Source organism: Tyto alba, unplaced genomic scaffold (assembly GCF_018691265.1).
Source record: "Tyto alba isolate M040663 unplaced genomic scaffold, T.alba_DEE_v4.0 Super-Scaffold_18, whole genome shotgun sequence".
NCBI classification, from domain to species: Eukaryota; Metazoa; Chordata; class Aves; order Strigiformes; family Tytonidae; genus Tyto; species Tyto alba.
In genome coordinates this window covers 10,585,903-10,611,175 of record NW_024881280.1, presented here as the reverse complement: position 1 = coordinate 10,611,175, position 25,273 = coordinate 10,585,903, and the positions used below count along the sequence as shown (strand labels likewise).

Here is a 25,273-nt window from a genome sequence, read left to right as displayed (position 1 = left end):
CGTGTGCCTCCACGGCAGCCTCATCTCAGATAGCATGTAGGCTGGGCTGGTGCTTGGTGTCAGAGCCTCTCCCTCCCTACGTGACCCTTCAGAATATCTCCTGTGTCTTACGATCTGACACATCAGCAGTGCGTGACAGAAGATCATAGAAACGGTTTGGGAATGCGCTAGCCTCATTAACCTCATTAAAGTGCTTGCAAGCCACAGCATCACTATCTAAATTCTTCTGATGAAGGCAAATACAGTAATTGCATACTGCAGCTCCTGATGCTGCAGTCACATCCAGCATTCGGGTGTGTATATACCTGGGGACTGTAAGCCTCTTTGGACTTCCTTTTGTAAGGTGGGGCTACAGCTGCCCATAAAAAACTTTTCATTTACACTGAGATTTTCAGGTGGGTGACAGAAGATAAATGTATTTAAATACCTAAAATGTTGCTATTTGTTCTGGATTGACAATACTTTTTTTTTTTTTTTTTTCCATGCCAGAGCAGCACTGGGATCAGTTCTTCATCCACCCAGAACATTCCTTCTACTCAGAAAGATGAGATAGGGAGTGTTTTTGTGACCCCATAACACCTGCGGGAGTCATGACCTCAAGCTGGGGAACCCCTAAGCGAATGATTGCTCTCTGGAAATCCACCCAAGTATTTTCACATGCTGAATACCGTGGTGTTTAATCGTCGGTACTAAAGATCCATTAGGAACATCTTCAGAAGATGGCAAGCCGTTTGGATCCGTATGTAAGTCATGTTGGCCTTTGCTGTCCAGACATTCCTGGAAAGTGAATGGGGGGTGAAGCTGACATGTCGGCAGTGGAGCAGCTGCTCACCACAGCTCGCTTGCTCTAGCTATCACCATGCCGCACGCTGCTGGATCATCGCCAGCCCAAATCGGAGAGGTTTTCTGGAGTGCCCTAATTTCAGAGAGAGCTCAGGGAATGCGTCACTTAGATTGGTTTAACTGAGATTGTTAGCGTTCCGTCAAGCCAGGGACAATAATGACAACCAGCAGAGTACCTAGAACGGGTTACCTGCAGCCGATTTTGTTCAAAATTTTGGCTATTTGAAAACCTTATTCCAGCAGAACAAGGGGTGATGTTGAAGCGCGCTCCTTTTTCTCATGTGCCTACCAGTGTCATTTGTTATCTATGGTGGATATCTAGAGAGAGAACTCATGATGTATGATATCTGTATAGTACTGGGAGGTTTTGCCTGTGTGTCAGAAACTACAGTGACCTTCTCCCTACAGGTGTCCAGGAGGCTGGAATGTGATGTAACGATAAAAAAAAAAAAAAAAAAAAAAAAGATAAAATAGCATTTTAATGCAGAAAGTTCTGAGAGGTGCAACAGTAAAGTGTACTGCGCATGCCCCACGGCGTCCAGCTACCGACCCCCGCATCCAGGTCGCTGTTAGGAGCGACCGTGGCCCTGTACCCGCCGTCGGCCCCGGCCCACGAGGCGGGCGGCCCCGGGCCGCCTCCAGCCAGCGGGAGGCTCCTTGAGCGCAGCCCCGCCGCCGCCGGCCCCCCGGGGCAGCGGCCCCGCCTCAGTCCCCAGCCTCCCGGTTAGAAACCGGCGCCCGGCGAGTGCAGCGGGGAGGGAAAGGCCGTGCCCGGCGCAGGCCTCGCCCGCCCGCTAGGCCCGGCGCTTGGCCGTTGCTATAGGAACGCGCGCGGGGCCGCTCGCCCCCGCCTCTCGCCGGCGGAGCGCGGGCGGCGGGGCTGCCCCTCTCTCGCGAGAGCTGCGGCGGCGGGCGGAGCGGCGCGGCGCGGAGCGGAGCGGGCGGCGGGGTGAGCTCATCCCGGGCGCGGGCGGGGAGCGCCGCGCAGAGCCCAGGCGAGCCCAGCCCGGCCCGGCAGCCGCTGTCGCGGCAACTTTGTTGGGTGAGTTGCGAGCGCCGCTGCTGCGCGCTGTCCCCGCTCCTTTCCAGCCGCGGAGCCGGGCGCAGGCAGCCGCCGTGCCGCTGACCGAGGCGGGTGTGAGTGAGGGGAGCGGTCCCCCTGCCCTACAGCCGCAGCCCCGCAGTTGGTGAGGAGAAAGCGGCCACCGGAGCCCCGCTCCTCCGCGGGGCGAGGCGGGGGGGGGGGTGGGATCCGCTCCGTGCGCCCCCGGGGCGGCGGGAGCCCGCCGAGCCGCAGCTGCGGGCGGCCCCCCCCCCCCCCGCCGCCTTGCCAGCAGCCGGGAGCGGGGGCGGATCGTGCGCGGGTCCCGCCGGAGCGAGCCGAGCCGGGTGCTGTTTCCCAGATTTGTGTCTTTTTCTTCTCAGAAAAGGCAGCCCCGAGCGGGAGCGAGCGCGGCCGGCGCCCCGGCGGACGGAGGCGGCGGTGAGTGGCGGCGTTGCGCTGCGTTGCGTTCCGCGCCCCTCCGCGGCTGCCCGCGCTGCCCGGCCCCTGCGAGGGGCGGCCGGCGCCGGGGGCCGCGCTGCCCCGCGGGCCCGGACGCGGCTCGCTGCTCGCCCCCAGGGCTCGGTAAATAACTTATCTCTTGTTCTGCGCTGTAAGTTGTACTTCAATCTTTTTTTTTTTTTTTTTTTTTGAATCTTTCCCCTCCCCCGCCCCTTTTCTTCACTTTTAGTAGTCAGCGAGGGTGTAGTCGTGCTGGTTTTTGTTCTGAACCGGTGCTGAGACCACAATAATGATAACAATTAGGCAATTTGGAGGCAGTGCCGGTGGGGATGTGCTGAAAGCGCGGCTCCTGAGAGAGGGGGTGGAGGAACAAAATATTTGCGGATGGTTGATTTCTTCACTGGGAGCCTGGAAAAGTAGAAAAACGGGGCATGCCTTAAACTGGCTCTTACTGAGAGGGAGGAGATGGTGGTGGAGAAGCAGAGAAGGGTAGGAGAGAATGGGATAACCTTCCTATCTGAGTTTGCTCTTCCCTCGTTCTGTGGTGCGTGAAGTCTTGATATTAACGTGCTCGTGCTATATTTAAAAATAACTGCGATGCAGCTTCGGTTAGTTTAATAAGGAATTCACCCGTTTGTGTCTGGTAAAGCAGTGATACAGAATGGAAATTGCTCAACTTAATGAAGATCTCCTTGTATAACCTTGGCCACAACATCTGCATGTTTTAGATGGAGGAGGCATATTTTTAACCAAAGGAGAATACAGAGGCATTTTTTTGGATAATATCGCTTACCAAAATCACTTTTTAAAAATTTTGCCTGCAAAATTGCTTTTAAAAATTTTAGCGATGCAGCTTTAATGAACCCTTTACTGCCTGCTGAATGAAGTGCATCTGTGAGCACGGAGCTTTAGTTGACAATACAATGCAAATTTGTTTCCAGAGTAAAGGTGTCAGATTTCATTAGGTTCCAGATCTGTACGGATGAACCAAGATTGGCATTTTCTTTATAAAGCAGTCCTTTCATGGTGGAATTGATTGAGGGTTTTTTTTTTTTTACTCATTAACTATGGGAATTAAGCATTAGCTTCCTCTAATTTACGACATAAGGCAGTTTTGTAAAAGGGAGAACACTTTTTCCTCTGGCCCCCTCCTGAGTTTTTGCTTGTTGTCACTGCAAGTACAGACTGGATAATAAGCATCTCTTTTTTTTCTGGTGGAGAGTTTGGTTGTTATTTATTTGGAAGGTATTACTGGGCTGGTCTCCGTTCCCCTTCAGCTGGAGTGGTGGGAGACAGGTGAAAGTACTAAGGTAGAAGTTTGTGGCAGTTGTAATCATGGAGAGAAATCTGCAAGTTGTGTTTTGTTGTAAAAGCCTTTATGCTTTAGGCCATCAGATGCCATACCAGTTATTAATCCAGAAACAGTATGGGAACTTCAGATTTATTTTTTTCTTAGTTGTAAAACCAGATGTGTTCTGTTTAGATAAAGCTAAAAATAAAAGTTTAATGATTGTTTTATGTAAATACTGTGTCTCCTGATTATTGATAGGTAACTAGGGAGAGAAGGTTGGTTTCCCCCCCCCTCCCGGTTTTAATAGGGTTTATTTATGGCCAGTTGATTAAAGGATGTATACTTAGTTGCTCAGCAGTGTATTAGGAAGGTATTACTGATGCTAATAAAATGTTTCATTTTAACCCTGCTTTCTGGGATAGGCATACTTAGCTTTCAGTTGTGGTTTGCAGCACCTCTTAGATCGTGAAGTCAGAAGAAAAATGGGATGTCAGCTCTGACTGTTGTAGGGCTGCAAAAAGTTGCTGGACTGAAAAGGCTAGCAGGTGTAGAGGTAGGCAGTGACACAGAACTGTGAAAAGTGGAGCTGCAGTTGGGAATAAAAACTTAATATGGGGACAAATAATCTATTTTTTTCTATAATGAAACATATGACTGTCATTTCACTGATGAATGATTGGTTCTAGGTTTAAAGAGCTTTCATGTTTATCCAAAATGCTACTTTAAGGTTGGGGATTAATTTTTGGATAGCTGTTGTTTTAAAAACCACACCCAAGTGTGGCTTCTTACCCACCCACAGGTTTTCAAGGAGGTTCTTTTTATCATGCTTATAAGCATTCCGCTGCTGCCTCAAGAGCGTTTTATTATTATATAGCTCTTTTTGTCATCTCAGGTTTGTAAATGTGTCTCATATATCTTTTAAAATGTCTATTTCGGAATTATTAGCTCTGTTACTATGATCACAATTTTTATATCTAATACAGGAGAGCAAAACTTAAGAACATAAAATATTCCAAATAGTTGTTTTGAGTTTTAGTAAAGTCATGTCCTTCCAGTTAAGGAGGGTAATTTTGGAGGTATATTGGGAAAATGGGAGGTAGGCTAGTAAGAGAAAGGGTTGAGGCCCAGTTGATTTTTTTTTTTTTTCTATTTCTTTATCTGTATTGTCCCATAGCTTGTCTGTTGTAGACAAGAAAAAGGAGCAGTTTTCCTCATATCAGTAGTTGAATCCCTTCAGCAAGGGGGTTGCTGCAAGCTATTGAGTTCTTACTGCTACTGGTTAGAAATCCTGGATACCCTGCTGGGGTAAAGACACGGAACGTCTGCCTTCATTGATTTCAGCCACACAAGTTGGTTTCCCTAATGACGACGCTTTCAGAGGTTTATATTTATTCTCATTGACCCTAGATGTTGGCTAGTTGGCAAACAGTTTTGATCTATTCTTTTCTTGGCTTTCTTAGCTTTAGGCAGATTCCTTTTATTCCTCAACAGCTCCTTAATATAAATATTTACAAAAGTCATAAGTCAGGATTTAATTATCTGTTAATATCTTTTTATATCTTTGCTTTGTTTACTTCATTATCCATACTTTAGACTTTTGTGTTATTCATTTATTCTGAAACCCATTTCTTTAGCTGCTTGTTAATAAATTCTGACAGAAATATAGCAGTAGTGAGTGCATTTACTTACTTATTTTATCGGTGTAAATACATACATTCTAAAACCTGCCAGGTGAGGCTTTTGTTGATCAGGCATGTAAAATTAATCGTATGTTAAGTATCTTCCTGTGAGTGAAGTGTTGGGGGTGGGGGGAAGGTGTTATATTGTTCTTTGTCGTATATTTCCAGGAAGATATGACTTTGATGACTTTATTTCAAGTATATCCCTCTAAATAGTAACTTCAAAATAGTCTAAACTTTATATTTTAGTGAGTTAAGCTGAACATTGGAGTGAGCACTCAAACTGGAGGTTTATGAAGTGGGATTTTATAGGTCTGTGAGAGTTGAGATATTCTCTTATTTAATGAAAGTCAGTCCATGTTTTCTGGTATTGGAATCTTACCTGCAAGGGTTAACTGAAGATATAGTTGTAAACCTGCAGAATATGGCCATTGGTGAGGCTGAGTGACAATAATTTCGTGGGTTTGACTAACTGATTTTTAATTCTTACGCAGCTGACAGTGCAAGACTAACAGAGCCTGTAGCAGTTTTGATATTAGCTTTGATAGTAGTTTTGCAGTCTGAACTTTGGGAAACCTGTTAGGAGTTGCAGAGACCCTAGAATTGCTTGGTTATTTAACTGTGGTTTTGAACATGAATCAGCAGATAAAATGGTTTTAGATGTCTGTCTTTACATAATGTAGCTTTACATATGCAATTGTTTCAGTCTCTTTAATTTTGAATTCTGTGGCACCAGTTTGCTGGATGGGTTGTTTGATTTAGATTGTGCCACATGTCTTTTATGTGAAGTGAGACAAAGCATTTACAAGTCTCTGTTTTCTTTATGGAAGCGTGTCTTAAAGAGCACTTCATTTGAATGTGGCGACATAACACTTCTCATAATCCTGATAGCTGGTGAACTGTGTGATCGAGTATTTGTCAGTGTTGTTTCCAGGTCTGAGTCTGTGAGTGGATCCTCTCTTGCAAACCTGTGTTTGGTTAGTAGGATCAGAATCAATCGTGGCTTCATCTCTGTGTACTACTTAATCTTGTGTCAGATGCTGCAATGAAATAGTAGTAGCTCTTTTTCCCTAAACAGTGGATGGATGTCTGTTTTGGAGAGATTCAAGTTCCTGACATGCACCACTGTATAGAACAACTTTCTGAACGTGAGTTATTTAAAACCATAATACAGAAGAAAGAGTTGTAACTGGGAACAGTGGTTCATGCTTAGGTCTGAGAGGCACTTGGAATTTTTTATTGATGTTTTCATACTCTTTCTGCCTTTGGTCTTGGGATCTGTAGAAAGGGGAGAATGCTTTCTTCAGATGGGTGTTATTAAAGATTAGTGAAGTGCTTTTTGAAGACCAAATTTTGTTTCATGAGTTGTCAAAATTTAAATAAACTACTGGCATATAGCACATAGTTGTTTTAAAGTTGGATTGTTCTTCATGATTCCTTATGGCTTACCTTCAGTGCTCAGAAACCTTTTGGTGGTGTTTATTTAAATTTAAGTGTTGTTTGTTTATGTTTTGAAGTAACATTTCTTTTTTTTTTTTTTTTTTTTTTACTTCAAAATACTCCTTTAGACCTTGGAGAAATCGGTTTTTACTGCAGCTGTGAAAGAAACATGCTAATGTTGAACTTGTACATTAAGGGGGACTTTTATCTTAGTGAAAGCATTTCAAGTTGACCCTGAAACATATCTTACTTTTCTGAATTAATGATGTTACAGTGGATTAAAAACCTTGACTGGTCAAAATCTCAGAAAACAAGCTCTTATTCTAGGCTGCTAGAAAGCACAGGTCAGATGTTAAGCATAACTCAGAGAAAAGTTGCCTGTTGAGTCTGCTTGTGAGACTCAGTTATGTTTAATAGACTTGACTGGTATTGTTTTGTGAGTTTTCATACTTTCTTTTCTGGGTGGGGGAATTTGCCAAGCATCTTCCTTTGCTTTGTAGCCTGCTTTGCTGCTGCCTCTGTGCAGCAGATGGTGGGGTTCCAGGAGGTGCCAAGGGCTGCTTTTGTAGCACAGCTCTGCTCTCTGAATTTCTCGTCATGATGCATTTTAAAGCACCATCAGCTAAATCAATTGTCTTCTGACTTTTGAATTCGGATGACAGGCTTATTGTATGCTGATGTGATGTGAAATAGGATTAATACAGAACTTTTTTTAATAGCGGCAGATAATATCTGTACAGCAACTGCTGTTGCAGGAGAACTTTCTGTATGCCAGTTGTTCACGTCAGCAGCTCCGGTAGATATCTTGGGTTTTCTTGTTGATGATAATACAGACAGCTCTCTCTAAAGAGTTAACAAGCATTTTTAAAGACATACATTTGTTGATTTGACTAAAAGTTTCATAGCCTCAAGAACGTTTTTTGCATTGTTCTTGGAACTTGTTGAAATGATTGAAATTGTATTTTTTATTGCTTGGGTGTTTTTTTGGTCTTACAATAAGCTACTGCTCTTACTTCACGCTCAATCAAAATCATAACTGTACTTCACACTGTCATATGAAGTATTTGGTGCAGATCCATGATGATTGGTGTTTACAAGAGAGATTGTAATTTTTTTTCTCCTTTCTTTTTGGTTCAAAGAGTGATTATTTCCTTCATCTAATTTCAAAATTACTATCTAGTCTTACACTAGCAAATAATTTGGTAGAGTAGAAGTGAATTTCTGGCTGAAGGTGGGGGTGGCAAGTCTCCCACATGGACACTATTCTATTTCAGTAATTTTACTGCAGACAGAATTTAGTCTGGTCTCCTAAACTGGATGTCCCCAACACAGATGTGGTTTGTCGATTTGGACTGTTATGACTACTAAAGGTTGGGCCATGTTTGGTGAACTTCTGGGGAGGCATTTTTAGCTTAATTTACTCTAGGATAAATCCAGTTCATGCACACCAAAATGACAATAAAAATTAAAGTAAATCATTATGAGGGTGGTTAAGCATTGAACAGACCACCCCAGAGTGGTGAATCTTCATCCTTGGAGACTGAAAGCTTGACAGAGCCATGAGCAACTTCTTGCAATGTGGAAATCAGCTCTGCTGGGAGCAGGAGGTTGGACTCCTGGATGAAACCGCCCTGGGCTCTGCAGACTGCTAGCCAGTGATAGCTGGAGGGCCTTCTCAAAGGGCACTACTGTTTGAAATGCTGATGTAGACACAGTTTAAACAACTTTTTTTTGGGGAAAAAAAAAATCACTACCAGGATGGTCTTGATTTTTAAAACTAATGTGAAACAGTTTTACTTTGATATCCAGCCCATTTCATGTCTTCTGCTGGTGTCAGTTTATCACGGCTTCCTAGTGCTGGCTCTCAGGTTGCAAACCTGCAACAGGAAACCCCATTTCCTTTATCTGTGTGCATGCAAGAAAGAGGGGGGGGTATTTATTTATTGTCCTTCAGGAGGCCGATGTAAGAGGAAACGTATGCATCTTGAACGTTTGCATTTTGGCAGGGCCAGTGCACAAATTTGCCCATGCTGAAGAAACTGTGGCAAAAATCAGACTTTTTTTTCCATGTTCTTGAAGTATAACATGACTTTGTCTACATGTTTTAAAAAGAAAGACAATGGGTGGTGAAACTCAAACTGCAGGCTTAAACGTGTTACTGTTACACAAAAGTCATTACAGTTCTTATCTCTGAACTATTTAAAGATCTCATTTTCTTTTTTTTTTTTTTTTTGTGGACAAGGCTTCTCTCTTTCTGAATTAATCTGATTTTTTAGAAAATGCTTTAACAACTAAAATGTGTGATACTATTTTGGGCATATTGTTGCATGTGTCAATTAGAAGACAATACTAGACCCCATCAGTCTTACAGGGGTTTCCCTGCTTCTGCTGGATGCAGTCGAGATTGCTACCACTATATTCTTTTTTAAATTCGAAGTGCTGAAATTGGATTTTATGCTTTCAGCCCATGCAGAAGGACTGCATAATTGTGCAGAAGAAAGTTATGGTTTAACGTTCTCATGCCTTGAAAATAAACATATCCTTATGAATGACATGATACTGGCAATGATCTCCTACTTTGCGAATATATTTAACAGCTTGTTGCATGAATCATAATAAAATAGTTCAATAGACTGCACTGTATTGATTATACAGCAGCTGGAATAGAGAGTGAAACTTGATGCTTTTCCCCAGCTTTTGCTAAAGCAAACATAAAGAAAGGAGATACTTATGTAAAAACTATTTGCATAGTTTGTCCTTTCCTTGGATTTTTTTTTCTTGACTCTCTTCTTTTGCCCTTCTTTTGCAGTCTTTGAAGAAGTCAGTGTTGACAGAAAGGCAGGGTTTTTTTTTTTTAACATTCCCTGCAGTTGACTTCTGCAGCATCTTGCAGGGTAGTCATTGACTCGTACTTGGCATAACTCTAGAAATTCTTATGGTGTCCCAAATCTAGTATTGCTTATTGCATTGCCATACAAAGAGGTGGTAGGACAATCTTTGGTAGGATGCCTTTGTTAGCACAAGCAAAAAGAAAATGCTAATATAATCTTAAAACATGCCATTAATTTGAAACTGAAAAGGCCTTTTGGGGATTCTAAGTTCTGTGGGTTTTTAGGGTATGTCTGTGCAGTGAAGAGAATGGTCATGATGCTCTGGAGTACTGCCTGCCACGGACACTTCCACTCTGCTATTCAAACTGTGGGATAAGCTCTGTGGAATAATTTGAGAGCCATAATTCTTGCCTTCTTATATAATTACCTCCCTATCTAGGGAAAGCCACAAGATCTGCAGGGCTACACAGGTGTTTTTATCATGTATTAAAATTGTCAGGATTCTTTGTTTTAATCCTGTACTACTGTACTTTTATTTCAGGCAGAAAATTCTTGAGGTTAATGAATATGCTAGATAATGTTCGAGAACAGAAGAGGTTATTCTCTCTCCAAACAGCAGCATTGGAATTGGGTGTGAACATGCACCAGGGTGCTGTACATTCCAGATTTAATCACTCGTATATGTAGTGTTGATGCTGTGAAGACTTTCAAATTTGTTGGTAATTTAGAGCACATCTCCAATAAAACAAAGGTATGATAATAAGCAGTAATTAAATGTTGCGAAGGGTGTTCACTACTGTTATTTTAACAGAAGTTAGTCACTATCTGCTGATTGCTGGCATCATTAAATCTCAATTTTTTAGTATGTATGTCAGGGCTTACATACCTGAGCAGCTGAACTGAGGTTTTCCATTCTTGCATCGCTGAAGTATCTTTTTGTTCTTGGATCTTAAGTGTAATGACTTACCTCAAACTGCCAACAACTTCATGCCTGCCAAGGGCAAGAGTGCAAATGTTGTGAATGTGCTCTTTAACTAAGTGATATAATGCATCTCTTCTGAAAATTGGGGTGGAGGGGAACAGTCAGTTTAATTCAGAACAGTTTAGCAGTTGTGCAGAGCTGGCCACATGAAAAATAATCATATGCAAGGTAAACATCACCTCTTGTAAAAGTACAAAATGGCCAGAGATGGAAAATGTCTGAAGTGCTGGGGGAGAGGAGAGACTTCGGCTGTTCCCTATCTTTTGTAAACCTGCACTTTGCTTAAAAAGAAAAAACCCAAAGCTATTATAGTAGTTGCCAATACTGCCAAGTATGATACAGTCTAACTTTAGGTGACAGGTTTCTTCAGCTTCTTGAGGCAGGGCATTAAGTGACTTGGGGCTAAGTAAGAAAGGCCTCGCAAACGGATACAAGACGAGAAATTAAGGAGCAGTTGAAGGAATTTATAGATAAAATTCTCATTTCATCTTTCACTTATGTATAATAGGAAGAGGTAATTAGAATTAACAAGGGTCAAACTTGAAGAAAAATTGATGAAATGCAGAGCTAGTGGGCAGATTTAAAATAAAGTAGCACTTTCATCACTTGTTTGTTTGGAGCATTTTGAAGGTGGTGCTGTGAATATTAGGGAAACTGGGTAGGGTAATAGCAATAAGAATTGTTAGATCATTGACTTTTTAGACAGAAAAAGTTGGGTACAGATGAGAAGGAATTGTAGATGATTGTAGTGTTGCTTGCCTTACAGTTTTCAGTTTTTCCAGTATGGAGGAATAAAAGATTTTTGGCAGAACAATGAGTTTCCATTTGACATGGTGTTAAAGCATCCAGAATAAGTATGACTGACACTTTTTGGTAGACAACAGTACTGAAAATGTATTTTTTTGAATTGTGTTTAAATATTGCAGCTGAAACTGTATGAACAAGTGAGTTGTATCTTCTGTTTCTCCTTCTCCCTCCCTCTTTTTTTTCCTGAGTGTTACTGTTTAGAAAAGAAGGGCCCAAAGATATCTGTGGTTTTCTAGCTTTAAAAGTGAGAGAAGGATTGAAGATCTTTTTGTAGGGAGGCGGAAGAATCATCACAACTCTATAAAGATGAAGCGAAATGCTTAAAACTGTGACTCCTGCTTTCCTGCAGAATGACTATTTTTCCCAGTATTGTCAGAAAACATGGATAGAATTAATTCTTACTTGAAACTTAGCTAGAAATTACAATGTTATTTCTGGTAATGGGTAAGTTATGTGAGGACAGCATATACGTTGTTACGTGGTTGTGTGGTCTTCCATATTCACTTTTTTACATGGGGAAAGAAAAGGGCTTGTGGAACATTGCTGCTCTATTTCAGTGGCAATAAAAACTCTTGGGTCTGTGATAGTATGTGGGTATTATTTGCTTGCAGGTAAAGTTGTTTAATAGTACTTTTGAAAATGAAGTAATGCCATGTGTAGTATAATGCAAAATACCCTTAAATAGCGGTTGGTTTCTGCATTACACTGTTTTTTTGTTGCTGATAAAGGAGGTTGAAAAGCCTTTCCGTGTCAGAGGTTTGGAGCGACTGTGTCAGGTATAAAAATCATCTTTCTAAAGGTGGTGGGTTTTCTCTTTTTGGGTATTGTGTTAGTGGTGAGTGGATGTTCTGTTTGCACTGAGTTTCTGACTTAAATCGGTAATATTAGTAGCTATCTTGTTTGCTGTAATCCTTCTTTGTTATCACTTTAGTACTTAGCTGAGATACCAAAAGCTCTTGAAATGTATGGAAACTTTAGATAGGTTAGTTACTTGAATGCTGGCACCATGTGTCACAAGGCAATGTGTTAGATTATTCCTGTGCTCAAAATTGGGAACTGAAGGCTGAGGATACTATTGAAGTGCCACTGCTGTTCAGTTTATAACCATGTTAATTAGTGCTGAATGTCATTAAGATGAACATATGCAATATTAATAAAACTACTTGTGAAATTGAGCCATTGTCATCTCATTGATTTGTTGTACTGAAAAGTTGCTTGCTTCTTCCCCAGAAGAAAGGTAATTGAGAAGGATTTACAATATGTCCCTTGGGAACAGATCTTAGTCACCTCTTCTCTCTGAGATGCTAGGTGGTCAGAGTCCTGGCTGCAGGGGGAGGGACTATTCTAATAGCAGTATACAGCTTTGAGAGTACTCTCTTCTCAGGGCCTTGTCTTGTGAACAAAAACCAGTTGTCTCAATCTCACAATTACATGAGAGGAGTAGGCTATTGCTCCTGGTAAAGTTAATATGATCTGATCTGCTCCTGCATCTGAAAGGTTGCTGGGGAAGAAAGGGTACGTGTGGGGAAGGTTCTGTAAACTCTTTCTACTGGTGTCAGAAACAATTACTTCTGGGATGAAGTTTGATTTCCTTACACCCTCAGCTAAGTTTTAGACAATACTACCTGACTTGATTTAAAAAAAAAAAAAAAAAAGGGGGGGTGGGAAGGGAATCAAGCAGGATAATTACAACATTGACAATATTTATTTTGTACTTGTCTGTACTTTCATGGGCTGGAAAGGGCCGGAGCCCTAATGTGACATTTTAGGCAAAGCATGGAATCATCTACATAGCTAATGAAGTGCAGCATAGTTGCATGGTAATTGTGCTGCTCTGCATTGAGTGCACTCGACTTCACTCGTTTATGGGTACTAATGAGATTGTATTTTGATGCGACATTACTGTAATATCAGTCCCTTGTATTCATTCATTAGTTTACCTCATTGACTTTGAGAAATAAGTAAATGTAGATGCCCTTGAGGAAGTCATTTTAACATGCACATGAGAAATCTGTAATAGTGTTCAGAGCAGAAGCTGCCTTGGGCTTTAAATTTCATCTTACTTTGGATTAATTTTTTCATAACTAGCTGTAAAGCTGTGCTGGAGACTCTTGAGCCAGCTCTGAGGAATCCAGAGGCTCTGTCCGCGCTTGTGTGTAGCCTGCATTCTGCTCCCAAGGGTGGCTCTGTACCGCTCAAACCCCTGTTGTTTACTGGGAACAGTCCCTAGCCTCATGGGATCTCCTGTACATCAATGTGTGTTGGTAAACCTGAACAAACCCATGACGGTTATGGGTTAGTGCTCAAATCTGTGCCCTGGCATTATTTTATTTATTACTATTGCTTTAGCTCACAGTACCTACATGGCACAGTGCAACACTGTGTAGTTTGTAGCTTGCATCTGGATGGTGTTTAATCGCAGTAGCATGGCAGTGCCTGTGAGCTGGCTGGCCTTCCTCTTCAGTGGGGCTCACCAAGCTTGGGGGACAGCATGGTGCTAACGTGGCTGTTGGGTTTCTGGTTCTGGTGTTAGTCCAGTGGTTTTAGCTCTAAGATCAGTAGATCAGTGCACCAGCGTAAGAGCTGGCATGCTAGAAATTAAAGTAATACTGGAATAGATAGCTTATGATTTTAATTGCTTGCTAGACATGCCTATCTTACTGAACTCTTACTCATCCTGACCTCTAGCAATAGAGAATGAGATAGTCTATAAAATTACAAAAAGAATAAAACAGACTGCACACAAAACAAGTAAATGAAACATGTAGAAATTGTCAAATGTGAGGCCATTAAAACATTTTAAAGTATTGCTTTAAATCTGTGTTAATATCTGGTGTGCCCTCTAAAGTTGTGTTCAGGAAGAATTGTGTTCAAAAGCTCATGTGAAGTACTGCTTGGCCGTGCTTCAGAGAGTGTCTCTGCTGACACCGTGCCCTGTGAGAGTTGGCCAATATACCTCACATCATCACTCTTGCAGTTTTTCTATTTTACTTTTAATCTAGTTCTAGCCAATGCATGGATAGCATTCTTTAGCTCAGCGCTAGCTTGAGTATCTGTGCTGCGTGGTAGTCACTGCTGAGGTTGCAGTTGCGGTATCCTAGATTTCTGATAACAGGTTTGAAGCAAGGTTGCCTTCGAAAGTTTTTGGTTTCCTATGGAAACCGGCTTGTGTGGTTATGCTCTGCGTGTGCCTACCTGTTTGCCTCTCTTTTCTCTAACACTTCTCCCCAACTTCCTAAATATTTTGAATTTGGCTTTTGTTCTAGCCCCTTGCATGCACCTTGAGTCCAACAGGCTTTGTAAAAGCAGACTACTGGGTGAATGAGATTGAGTGCCAGTGGTGGCAAGAGCTGCAGCATGCACAAGGATGTTAGTCACCAGAGAGGCTCTGTGATTAACACAGTTGCATGGGAGAAACCTCATCTGGAATATATGTTTTTTTATATATCAACTCTGGTCAAATAGGAGAGAGATTTGAAGGTACCAGGCTTTGTTAGTTCATGTAACTACTGGTTCTGTATAGACCTCTGTCAGGTCTTCCTTCCAAAAAAAAAAAAAATATGCAAAAGACAAAATGTAGTGGGAACCTGTAGTGATATCTGTATTTAGGTTGCTTAATAGTTTCTGCCACTAAGTGTCCCATGAGCTTCCTTTCTCTTTTTTTTCCCCCTCTCTCCAGAATTGCTAACACTGACACTGTATGAGCAGCTTTTCTGTGGTTTTTTTTGGTAGAGGAAATCACTTTGTATCAGGGAAACTGCTTTCTTCTTTTCCCCCCAAAGTGTAATGGTGTTATTGTTGAAAAGTAGAATATTGGTTACCAAGAGCTTGTACTAGCTCTTCTCAAAGAGAATCTTCTCCATGTGTTACTGAGAGGTATGTTTTAAGGCTGGGTTAGTCCTGCAAACTTCTGCAAACACCTGGGGATACATCAGAGAAGCACAACCAAATGGGATCTTGCTCTTTCACTGTCCTGCCACTTCACTGTCACCAGACACTCCTGGCTTTCTCTCAGATGCCTGGTGCTTACTGGCAAGTGTGTTGTAAGGCTTTATTGAAAGGAGGTGGTGTGATGAGTGTGAAAGATTGTGTTGTTCTTGCTTTTGCTTTTCTGATCTGTTAAAATGTAAGAATTTTTCTTGTTCAAATTCTTCCTGTTCTGTTTGAGAAGCCAGACAGGTTTATTTGGAACCTAGTCAAGGAACGCAGAGGCTAATTTTTCCGAGTCTTAATAGATAGGTGGTAGGGGAGACCATCTGAGGAGGACATCCTGACGTTGAGGAAAGGTTGTATCTTCTCTACTTGTAATGCTTTTGAATGGTGGCCAGGAAGGCTGTAGGTAAAGCAGGATTTATAATGATTTATTTTTAAACTTGAGATTGATTACACAGTAGGTTTGCAATGTGAGATCTGTCCCTTTTTAGAGAGGAAAAACAAAGTGTTTATATCCATCTGAGAGGGGAAGGTCTTTGAATAAGCTGCATATTGACTTTGGTTGTCTGTGACAGTGGTACCATGTGAAGCACTAACTGGGCCAGACTCTTCTTTCTGCCTCTTGATCTCAGCAACTGCCATATGATGTGCAGACTGGTCTTAGTAAACTCTCACTTTCCTTCTCAGCACTACTGAGAGTGGAGATCTTTGATGATCTTCCTTTCAGGAGTTGAGGAGGATACTGGTTTCTTCACCTGCACTATTTGCAAGGCCTAATACTAGGCCACAATGATTCACAAATCTTCTAGGATAACTTCTCTATTGCGTTGTTGTTGATTTTTTTTTTTTCTTTTTTTTTTTTTTTCTTTTTTTTCCTGCCATGATAACACAGTTTTGCACTTTAGATAACAGTAGTCTGTCAAAATCTGAACCTTTTCTGGTTATTCAGCATCAGTCAGCACTGGAGTGTTGGGCTGCAGAGCTGCTGCAACACCATTTGCTTTTTTAACTTTCCTCTTGGTAAAAAGGGGAGAGGAAAGTAGCACAGAAGGCTATGTTAGCTGGTGGGAAGAGTATGTAATAATATATCCAAACTTATTTTAAGGTTACAAAGTCAGAACACTAATTGAACAATGCTGTGAGCAGGGCTTTAGGACTCCCAATACTGGGTCAAAAGTATAGTGGTCATATGTAAAGTATCAATCTCAGATTATTCTGTTTGCTTTAATTAAAGCAAAAATAAAATACATACCAGGTAACAGCATGATTGATTTTATATTAAGCATTATTTGTTTAGACCACTATGATTTTATACTGGATTAGATATTACGTACTTTTTCTTGCCATTGATACCAATTTGATATGTTCTGGCACACTTGATAAAATTTGATTACATGCTTAAGTCTCATTTGGATCATAGTAATATGATAGTGCAGAGATGTGCTCTTAATGGTTGGGAAACCAGTATTTAATCTCCTGTAACTTCCTGACAACTTTATGTCTGCAAATGTTTGAGAAAGTTTATTTTTCAAAGAAGGGATGATCTTTGCATGCATTGTGCAACCAATATTGTCTGAAGTTATGTAAGGATGCTTTCAGATGTGGTAAACAATAATCTTCATTACATTTATCTTTATTTTGTTCATCATCCATTCTTAATGCTTTGCCAATACCGAGGTCTATTTCTAATTTTGTAAAAGGGGAAAAAAACCCATTCCTAGTGAAGAAAAAGAAGAAGGGGATGTTAAAGGAAAAGATTTTAACGGGATTATAAATGTTCTATTTGGATCTTTCTTATTAGACATGGCTTGGAAATTGAATCTCCTTCTGAAGGCATTTACATATTCAATGTTCTCAGTAACTGACCTGATTCTACTATGAGTTGCTACTTACGTTTCAAGACCTGAGTGGGTCTTGTCTTTTAACGTCTTTTGACGTTATCTTTCTTTGGAAGAGGGGGAAATATACTCTTCTAGGGTTTGTGACTAAGTGTATTTTTTTTTTTTTTTAAACTCAAAAAAATTCACATAGATTCTGGGGACATTTTTTTACAGAGTAGGAGTTGCTGAGGTTTGTAAGTAGCATCATGGGTGCTACAGAACATGTCTGAATCTGTGGTGTCAAAAAGTGCAGGGTGAGGAGATTCAGCTATTATAATGGTGGGAAACTCTTGAGAATGCTTGTTAAAGACGTGGCTTCAGATTTTTTTTTTTTTTTTTTTTTGATCTACGGCAGGTTTTAAAAATTTCCAATTATTTTCAAAAGCATTCCATTTAAATTTTCTTTTTTTTTTTCACAATAGTGGCATTTATCAGCAATATTTAGAAAGAGAGATATTTCTGTTCCTTTTAGTGTTTTTTCTTGTGCAGCGAAACAGGAGTGTCTTCTGTTTACAACTTCTACAAGCTCAAGAGTCTTTCCTTGGCTTGATTATTGTATTTCAGTAACTTATGTTTATGGTATGATCATGTCTAGAGGCATCAAACAAAATACAAGAAATACTATGCAAATATAGCTCGTACTCTGTAGATGGATGTGTGTATACAGACCCTCCTGTTTTTACAGAGGCTAAACTTCACTGACTCTGCAGTTACCTTAATGATTCTGTGTTCTTGGTTGGCAGGGATCTCTGGAGAGCCTCTGCTCAAAGCAGGGTCAGCTAGGCCAGGTTTCTCAGGACATTGTCCAGCTGAGTTCTGAACATCTCTGAGGATGGAAACTCTGTAGTCTCTGTGTGACCCGATCCATTGTTGAGTTGCTCTTAAATTTTTTTTATGTTCACAGGATGTTTCTGATATATAACATGTTGCAGTTGTATTTCTGAACACTGCCTCAGTACAGTGCCTGTCAGGAGTCAAGGAAAAGATTCTCTAGGGTACTATTCAGAAACTGTGTTTCATTGTTTGATTTATTTTCTCTTTCTGTTTGTGAACTACATAGCAACTGCAAGCTAGAGCTATTAATTGGATCTCTCCACTAGATAAGGAACAGAATGACAAATTCACTTTTTGATCTGCTAGTCTGATACAACTCTTAGCTAATGTGTTATGCTTTCTGAAAAGCTTTTAAAGAACATCATCCGTACTGTTGGTGTATTGCTGGCCTGGAGAAACAGGTGACATAGTCCTTCTGCAGGTATGCACAGAAGTGTTCAGTCTTTGTGGAAGGTTGACACACACATGCTTTAGATCTGAAACTTGCATTTAAAGAGTTAGTTTTGATGCATACATGTGAGTCAGCCTGCTAGAGGTCTGTTTTTCTCTTTTCTGGAAATGCAGCATCTTTTTTTTTTGTATGAAAATGAGGGAAAAATGCATAGAAGGCAGTTTACTGCTTCATCTCTGTACCTCCAGAAAAGCTTGGTACCATAGTCTGAACTGTACTTCTTCAGGGAAACTGGTGTTTTGTGTGTCTTGCTTGTTCATTCATCTATTTACCACACTTCTAAGGGTAGCTAAAGCAGAGCTTGGATTTGCAGCAAAATTACTGCTTATTTTTAGGTGACGGTTGTTTTGTATCAAATATGATGCTGCACAGGTGATTGCGTGGAATGAATGAGGTGTCCAAAAAGTCAGTAGCTATCTCTGTTGCCCGGCAGTAATTCAATAACTTGAGTAATCAGAAAGCAGCATTGAAAACTGGGAAGAAAACTTTGATGGGTGGTCTGAGTTTCAGACTGATTTAGGCTGAAAGGGGCCTCTGGAGGTCACCTGGTCCAACCTGGCCCACTGAAAGCATGGCCAGTGTAAATTGGTGGTGTACAGTGATAGTAAGGTTAGTCTTTGCTATAATCTCCCTTTAGGTGGGTGTAGAAAGTAAGATGATCCCCGAAGCGTTCTCCAAGGTAACAAACCCAGGTGTCTCAGCCCATCCTTGTTCCTCAGGCACTTCAGCCCTCTGACCAAGTTATGGTCTCTCTGCTGAACTGGCTTCAGTCAATCTTTCTCGTACTGGGCACACTCGATCAGCAGAGATCTCACTAGTGCTGAGTAACAATGAATGGCACTTACTAGGCTTAGACAGAGCACTGACAAGCATTACAAGGCAAGTATTGTTGACTTAATCTCACCTGCAGCTAGAGATTGTGCATTTTCAGAAACATCTATATTTATTCCTAAACACATGAGGAACCTTAGATTAAATATTTTTTCACCATATCACTGTTTACAGAAAGGGTTATTTACATTGTGTAGCTCGAAGTAGACTTTCTAATTTGTAGCCAAACTTGTTTTACAGACCTTTAGATTTAATCAATATATTTCTCTGCTCTGAAGTTTTTTTAATGTCTAAATTGAACTGGATAGTCGCACATCATTTTAGTTACCCTACTGATGTATTTTGCCTTGTATGGCATGTTATATTGGTTTATATTGTATTTCTTCAAGCCAGCCATCAAACAAACTGTTGTGGTTGTTTGACTTTGAGTGGAAAAAATAGTTTTCTGCCTGCTTTATTCTTAGTGTCAGCTTTCAGTTTATAAATTTCTGTCTGTTTGATCTGCATGCAGGGATGTGCTTTGCACCATATTTTAATGTCATAGCTAAAATCAATAAAAGTCATGCCAGAATAAATGATTAGGGGAGAAATGTGAAAGCGGGCATTCTCGGAAAGAGTGAATAAGGGAATGAAGTGGTGGTGGGGAATGGAGAGAAGACAGTGACTGTGTTTCAGTCCAGTGTGGATCAATTTTCCACGTGAAGCAGTGAAAAAAGCCACTTTGCCCTTGCCACTTGTATCTTTTACCTTATTATCCTGTGATATCTAGCAGTCTGTGGGGTGCTGCCAGAGCAGGAGCTGGCTGCAATAGAAGCCAACTTGGTGCAGAGTCTGGGTCATCCAGAATCCAGACCCTTGGCTTAGGTTCAGACCCTCTCCTATGGTAATGTTTTCAGTCACAGGACTTTGATTTTTGCCAAAGACTAACTTTAGCTAAAACCTGCTGAGACCTGCACAACATTATTTTTTTGGCAACTGCAGCACTTGTGCCATGGGCTGTCGGCAGGTTGGATCACTAGCTTTGTTTATAAGATACCATGTAGTGTTTCAGGACATAAGGACAAATCAGCTTGCAGTCTGTGCTTGTCACAGCTGTCTTGCCTTTCACCTCATGGGAAAAGATGTATCAGGCATAATTATGTCTAATTGAGCCACTCTTGCTATCTTGCCAGTGTTACTTCTTTCTGTTAATTTGATCAGTGGCCGCAGATGAGATAAAAATGTAAACAGTGCCTATTTGAATGGTTTCATGCTTCTTGGATTATTTAGATGATTCTTTTAATCTGCCATGAAATTATGTGGGTTGTCATGTGCAGTTTGAACTAACTCCAGTTTCCTACTTCTTAGAGTTTATTTTTTTCCCCATGAGGAGGGTTTATTTTTTTTATCACCTGTATAGAACAAACTTATTTTTGTCATGTGCCTGTCACTTGCTTTCTGTAGTCAGCCATGGGTTTTCTAAACTACTATTTGTTATTTTAAAATAACTTGTAAATGTGTGCACTGTCCAGGAGAGACTGGTTTGTGTTAAAAATACAAAGCATTGTCCAGGCCATTTTTTTTTTTTTAAAAAAAAAAAACCTGAGAGTACTGGCTACTTTCTTTTTTTTTTTTTTCTTAGTCTGCTTTCATATCAGCTTCAGGTGAACACTGACTTCTTCCTGTGCCCCCTTGCTCTTTTCATGTCACCTGAAGAAAAAGAACATCCACAGTGACCATGCTTAGAAACTTTTTAAAGTTTGAGACCATTAAATGCATTTCTTCCAGAAACTTCACTGTTCAGAAGCTTCTGAAGTAAAACTGGAAGCAAAAAGGCTTATCAGCTAAGATATTAATATAGCTAATGGTTGTACATTCTGCTTCTCTTTAATGGATTTAATTTTTGTTGCTCAGATTCCTAACCTGACTGTTGAAATAATATTTATAGCAGATGTGGGTCAACTAAAACTCACTAAACTTGTAGCAATCAACTTTTTGGTTTATATGTGTAATTCATGAATGTTTCAGGAGAAAGCAAGGCTGCATTTTGGGTTGGGGAGTGTCTGCCTAAATTTATATGACATAGGGGTGGCTTTTATATGGGAAGCTGTAGAGATGTTACTGTTTCTGGGTGAAGGTCTGTCTGGTGTCCTGGATATATTGAAGTACAAATGATATTTGTATTTTGAAGACTGAGGAACAGGGAGGTAAAAATAAGAGGAAGGGAAATAAGACTGTTGTTACTTCAGACTGGAGTTTCGTTTATGTGTGAACTGTTCTGTATGTGGGATTGCTTGTAGGATGGATAAGCTGAAAAAAATTGCAGTGTGGTAAACCTGACTTAATTTTTCTTTCTTTGCCACTGAGTGTATTATAAAACATATTTTTTTTTCTGTTAAAAACTGGATATTCTTAGTGGCAAAATGTTAGAATAGCTAGAAATATTGAAGCTTAAGCCAACCCTTAGCTGGAAAGGGAAGTTTTCATACGTGCGGAATTATTCTGAAACTGTTTTCTGTCATAGTTTTCTTCCAGGACAGTGGTCTACACCAGATAAACATTTAGGGTGTGTCTTGACTGGGCTATGTGAATTATTAAATTGGCTCTTTTTTTTTTTTTGTAAGAAGGTTGGATCTGAAAATCTTGCTGGCTGTATTTGCATTTCGGTATATACCAAATACAGGTTTAATTATGGAAACTAAACCTGCTTTAAAGCAACTGCAGCCAAGGTGAATGCAGTCCTTTTTCTCTTTAGTCCCTAGCTTCTCAACTGGTGAATTCAAAGACATAATCTAGGAAATGTAAAGGTGCTTCAGTTTTTGATTCCCACATCCTCAAAAAAAAAAAAAAAAGCCTCAAAACCCCTGAAATGCCACCTTCACTCCCAAAAAGCTGATGGTGAATAAAGAAATTCCTGGTAAAACGCCTTCTATATCTTGGCAGTCGTACCGAGTGGTAGTGCTGCTCTTCTTGAGCCCCCTGTGCTTGTGGAAGGTGCAGCATCTGCGAGGCTCTTACCAGGGCACGCCGGGGGGACGGGGGCTCCCCGGCTGCCACGTGCCTTTTGCAAAACGTCGTGCATCAGCCTGGCTTGAACTGGATGCTTTCCCTGTACATCATGTGTGAAACTGTAAGGGATGCCTGTGTTTAAAGTGTCTTACACTTGATCATAAATTCGTATTCTTAGTTGCTTGTGATTTCATCATTGATCTAAAACTGCTTGAGCAAATAGGGGAGTTTGTTTAGTGCTGAGGAGCAGAAGGCACTAGCGGGGCACTAGTATTTTTTTTTGCAAAGGCAACATATGGTTCTGTGGGCAGGTAGTCAGCATTGCTGATGCATTTTAATTTTTTTTAAGCTGATGCTTTTGAGAAGTTGTGCAGGAATTGCTTCAATTAATGAGTTTCATCGTTTTTTGACAATTCTTTCCGTTTTCACTGGTGGGAGAATACATGTTACAGAGTACTAGCTTGATTAGTCTCTTTCTTTTCATGTGTTCTAGCAGGTAAAAGAGACTGTTCTTAAAAGCTAAATTCCACTTTGCATAATTGCAGCCACATTAAGCAAGTAGACCAAACAGTAATTTATTGAACCATTGGCTAATGACCACTGGAAGAGGAGAGAAATTAATGGACAGGAGGGGTGTACTGCTGTTGATCTCTAGACCTGTATCAGTCTTGGTTGAGAGGCTTTGCTAAGAAAAAAAAAATGCTACTGATTTGGCATACTGCTTTATAGTGTGACTGTATTGATCACTGTGTCTCCAGAAAGGTAAGCCTTAACTTCAGCCTGCAAAAAGTATTAGAAACTGATATTAGAACATGTGTTCCAGGTATAATTACATTTCTATATTTTTAAATTGAGGCTAATAACAAACATTATTAATGCTTGAAATTTTCATATTTTATTGTGATAGTGGCTTCCAGTTAACTTGTGTGTAAGAAGCTTCATGGCTGTATACATTTGCTGGAGTGTAGATATTTAGTTTTTAGAATTTACTGATTTGCAATTCTAGTCATGTGTAAAATAAGAGAGAAATTGAGTTACAAAACTTGAAGTATCTCTCTACATCTAAGGCTACTGCTGTACCACTGCTGAGAGACTTTGGTAAAGGTCACCTTAGATATCAGAGGAAGGTTAATTAGGAGAAAAAGAAAACAACCAACCAAGCACAAAAACACTAGTTATTTCTGCTAAGAAGCATATGGATCCTGGCAGGTTCTGCCATCTTAAGGTATCCATTCCTTGAGCAGAACCAAGTGGGTCAGAGCCTGTTCTTGTTTCAGTTACTGTTATTACTATGGGATGTGAATGAGTGATGTTTTCAGGAGTCAGGTGTTCAAACTGATGGTTCAGCTAAAGGACAATCTTGCCAAAAGGGCCTTTTTATATTTTAAAAAAATTGCACAAATTGGTTCCTTTTGTATACCTATAGGAATATTGAAACATATGGTGCATCCATAATTGAACTTGCCATGTAGTCTTATACAGCTTATCACTTTCCTCTGTGAATTGCTTACATGGTTACAACTGTGGGTAAAATTTTTTATTGATAAGGTTTTTACAAAAAAAGAGAATAAGTTTAAAATACTTACTTTGGAGAAAAAAGGGATTTTTTTTTTCTTTCTTTTTTTTTTTTTTTTTTTGGTGTGTGTATGTGATGATGCTGTTGCCATAAAATCAAATCTCTCACCTTTGATATGTTTTAGGTGAAAACCATTCTTTGGACTTGACCACATATTAACTGACAGGAATGAAAATCTGAAGATTTTAGTGAACTTACAGCTATCTAAAAGAATTGACGAGCAAGGTAAGAATACACTTATTTTGCATAAACCTTAATTTTGTGGATATTTGACTACTGTAATACAGAGTGTGCCACTTCTTGCTATGTAACTGGAAAGGACAAAGGAAATTATGAAGGGTAAAGATAGCAGTCAAGTTCAATCTTTCTCCATTCCAGCATAAGGCAAGATATCATCATTCTGAATACTTAAATCTGGAAAACGGCATTGGCAGATAGGAAGTGCTTTCCACAGTACAGATACATGGTGGCAAAACACTGTTTGTTGAGCGAAAGGAGGTGAATTTTTTTGATGTCTGCTTATTTGAGATGTAAGAATAAAGTGAAGTGCCATGTTGGCTATGAAACCTGGGGGAAGCAGAGCATTTTTTAAAGTGGTTTTAGTATACAGAGGTCATTACTGAGCAGTAACTTCAGGGAGTTGCTTTGGGTTTGAAATATGCTGAAATACATTTAATTTGAATTTGAAAAGTTTTTATTTCTTGTCAGATACTAAATTTTTGCCTGATAATTTTCTGGCATGCAGTAGAAAACTCATATTGTGAAGAAGCTTGAACAGAAGTGAGCTGAGAACGAAACCTCCTGTTTCTTTTGAAGATCTATTCCACAATGTATAGTTAAACCGTATCTGTATTTTTCAGTGTTATTTCTCTTGACTTCTTTAGCTTCATAGCTATAGGCAATTCACTGTAGCAGTTTCTGACCTTTTATTCTTGTGGGCTCAATGTTGTTAATCGACTCAAAAGTAGAATAGCTTTTTAAAAAATATACTGTAGGAATTTAGAAAGGTCTTGATGGACAGGAAGGATCATCCTGTGGCAAAATTGACTTAATACAGTAACTTTACACTTCGAAGCTCTTTTTATTTCTACAAAAGAAAATGTAATTCCTGCAATGCTAATATGGATTTGGCTTAACTTTTCTTTTTAAACATGAAGACTTTCTGTGCTTGACACGATGGAGCAGGAGAAAGTAATTTGCCTGTGTACAGGTGGATTTTTTCATGTTTCCTAAAACAAGGACAGCTGAGAGAAGAGTAAAGGTGGTTTTAACATACACTGTGGTGTTACAGATAAGGTAACAGTAGTTTCGGTCCTATTTGCTCCTTGCAGAATAGAAAATTACTGAACATGTTAATAACAGTGCCTTCTTTTGAGGAGTACTTAGGCTCTTCAGTACAATGA

At 40.2% G+C, this 25,273-nt stretch overlaps 1 protein-coding gene across 11 annotated transcripts in view; it reads left to right on the top strand.

Annotated features, from left to right (window-relative positions):
- The first annotated feature begins 1,781 nt into the window (after positions 1-1,781).
- Positions 1,782-25,273, top strand: part of SIPA1L1 (signal induced proliferation associated 1 like 1) — a 223,366-nt gene continuing 199,874 nt past the window's right edge. For 7 of the 11 annotated variants that reach the window (XM_042790738.1, XM_042790737.1, XM_042790728.1 and 4 more), the window contains exons 1-3: positions 1,782-1,885; positions 2,269-2,326; positions 23,995-24,095. The gene's annotated coding sequence lies outside the window, so the exon portion shown is untranslated. Of the gene's footprint in view, positions 1,886-2,268; positions 2,327-2,430; positions 2,499-23,994; positions 24,096-25,273 lie in introns of those variants that run through there. The other 4 variants (XM_042790733.1, XM_042790736.1, XM_042790734.1 and 1 more) reach the window with 4 other exon arrangements.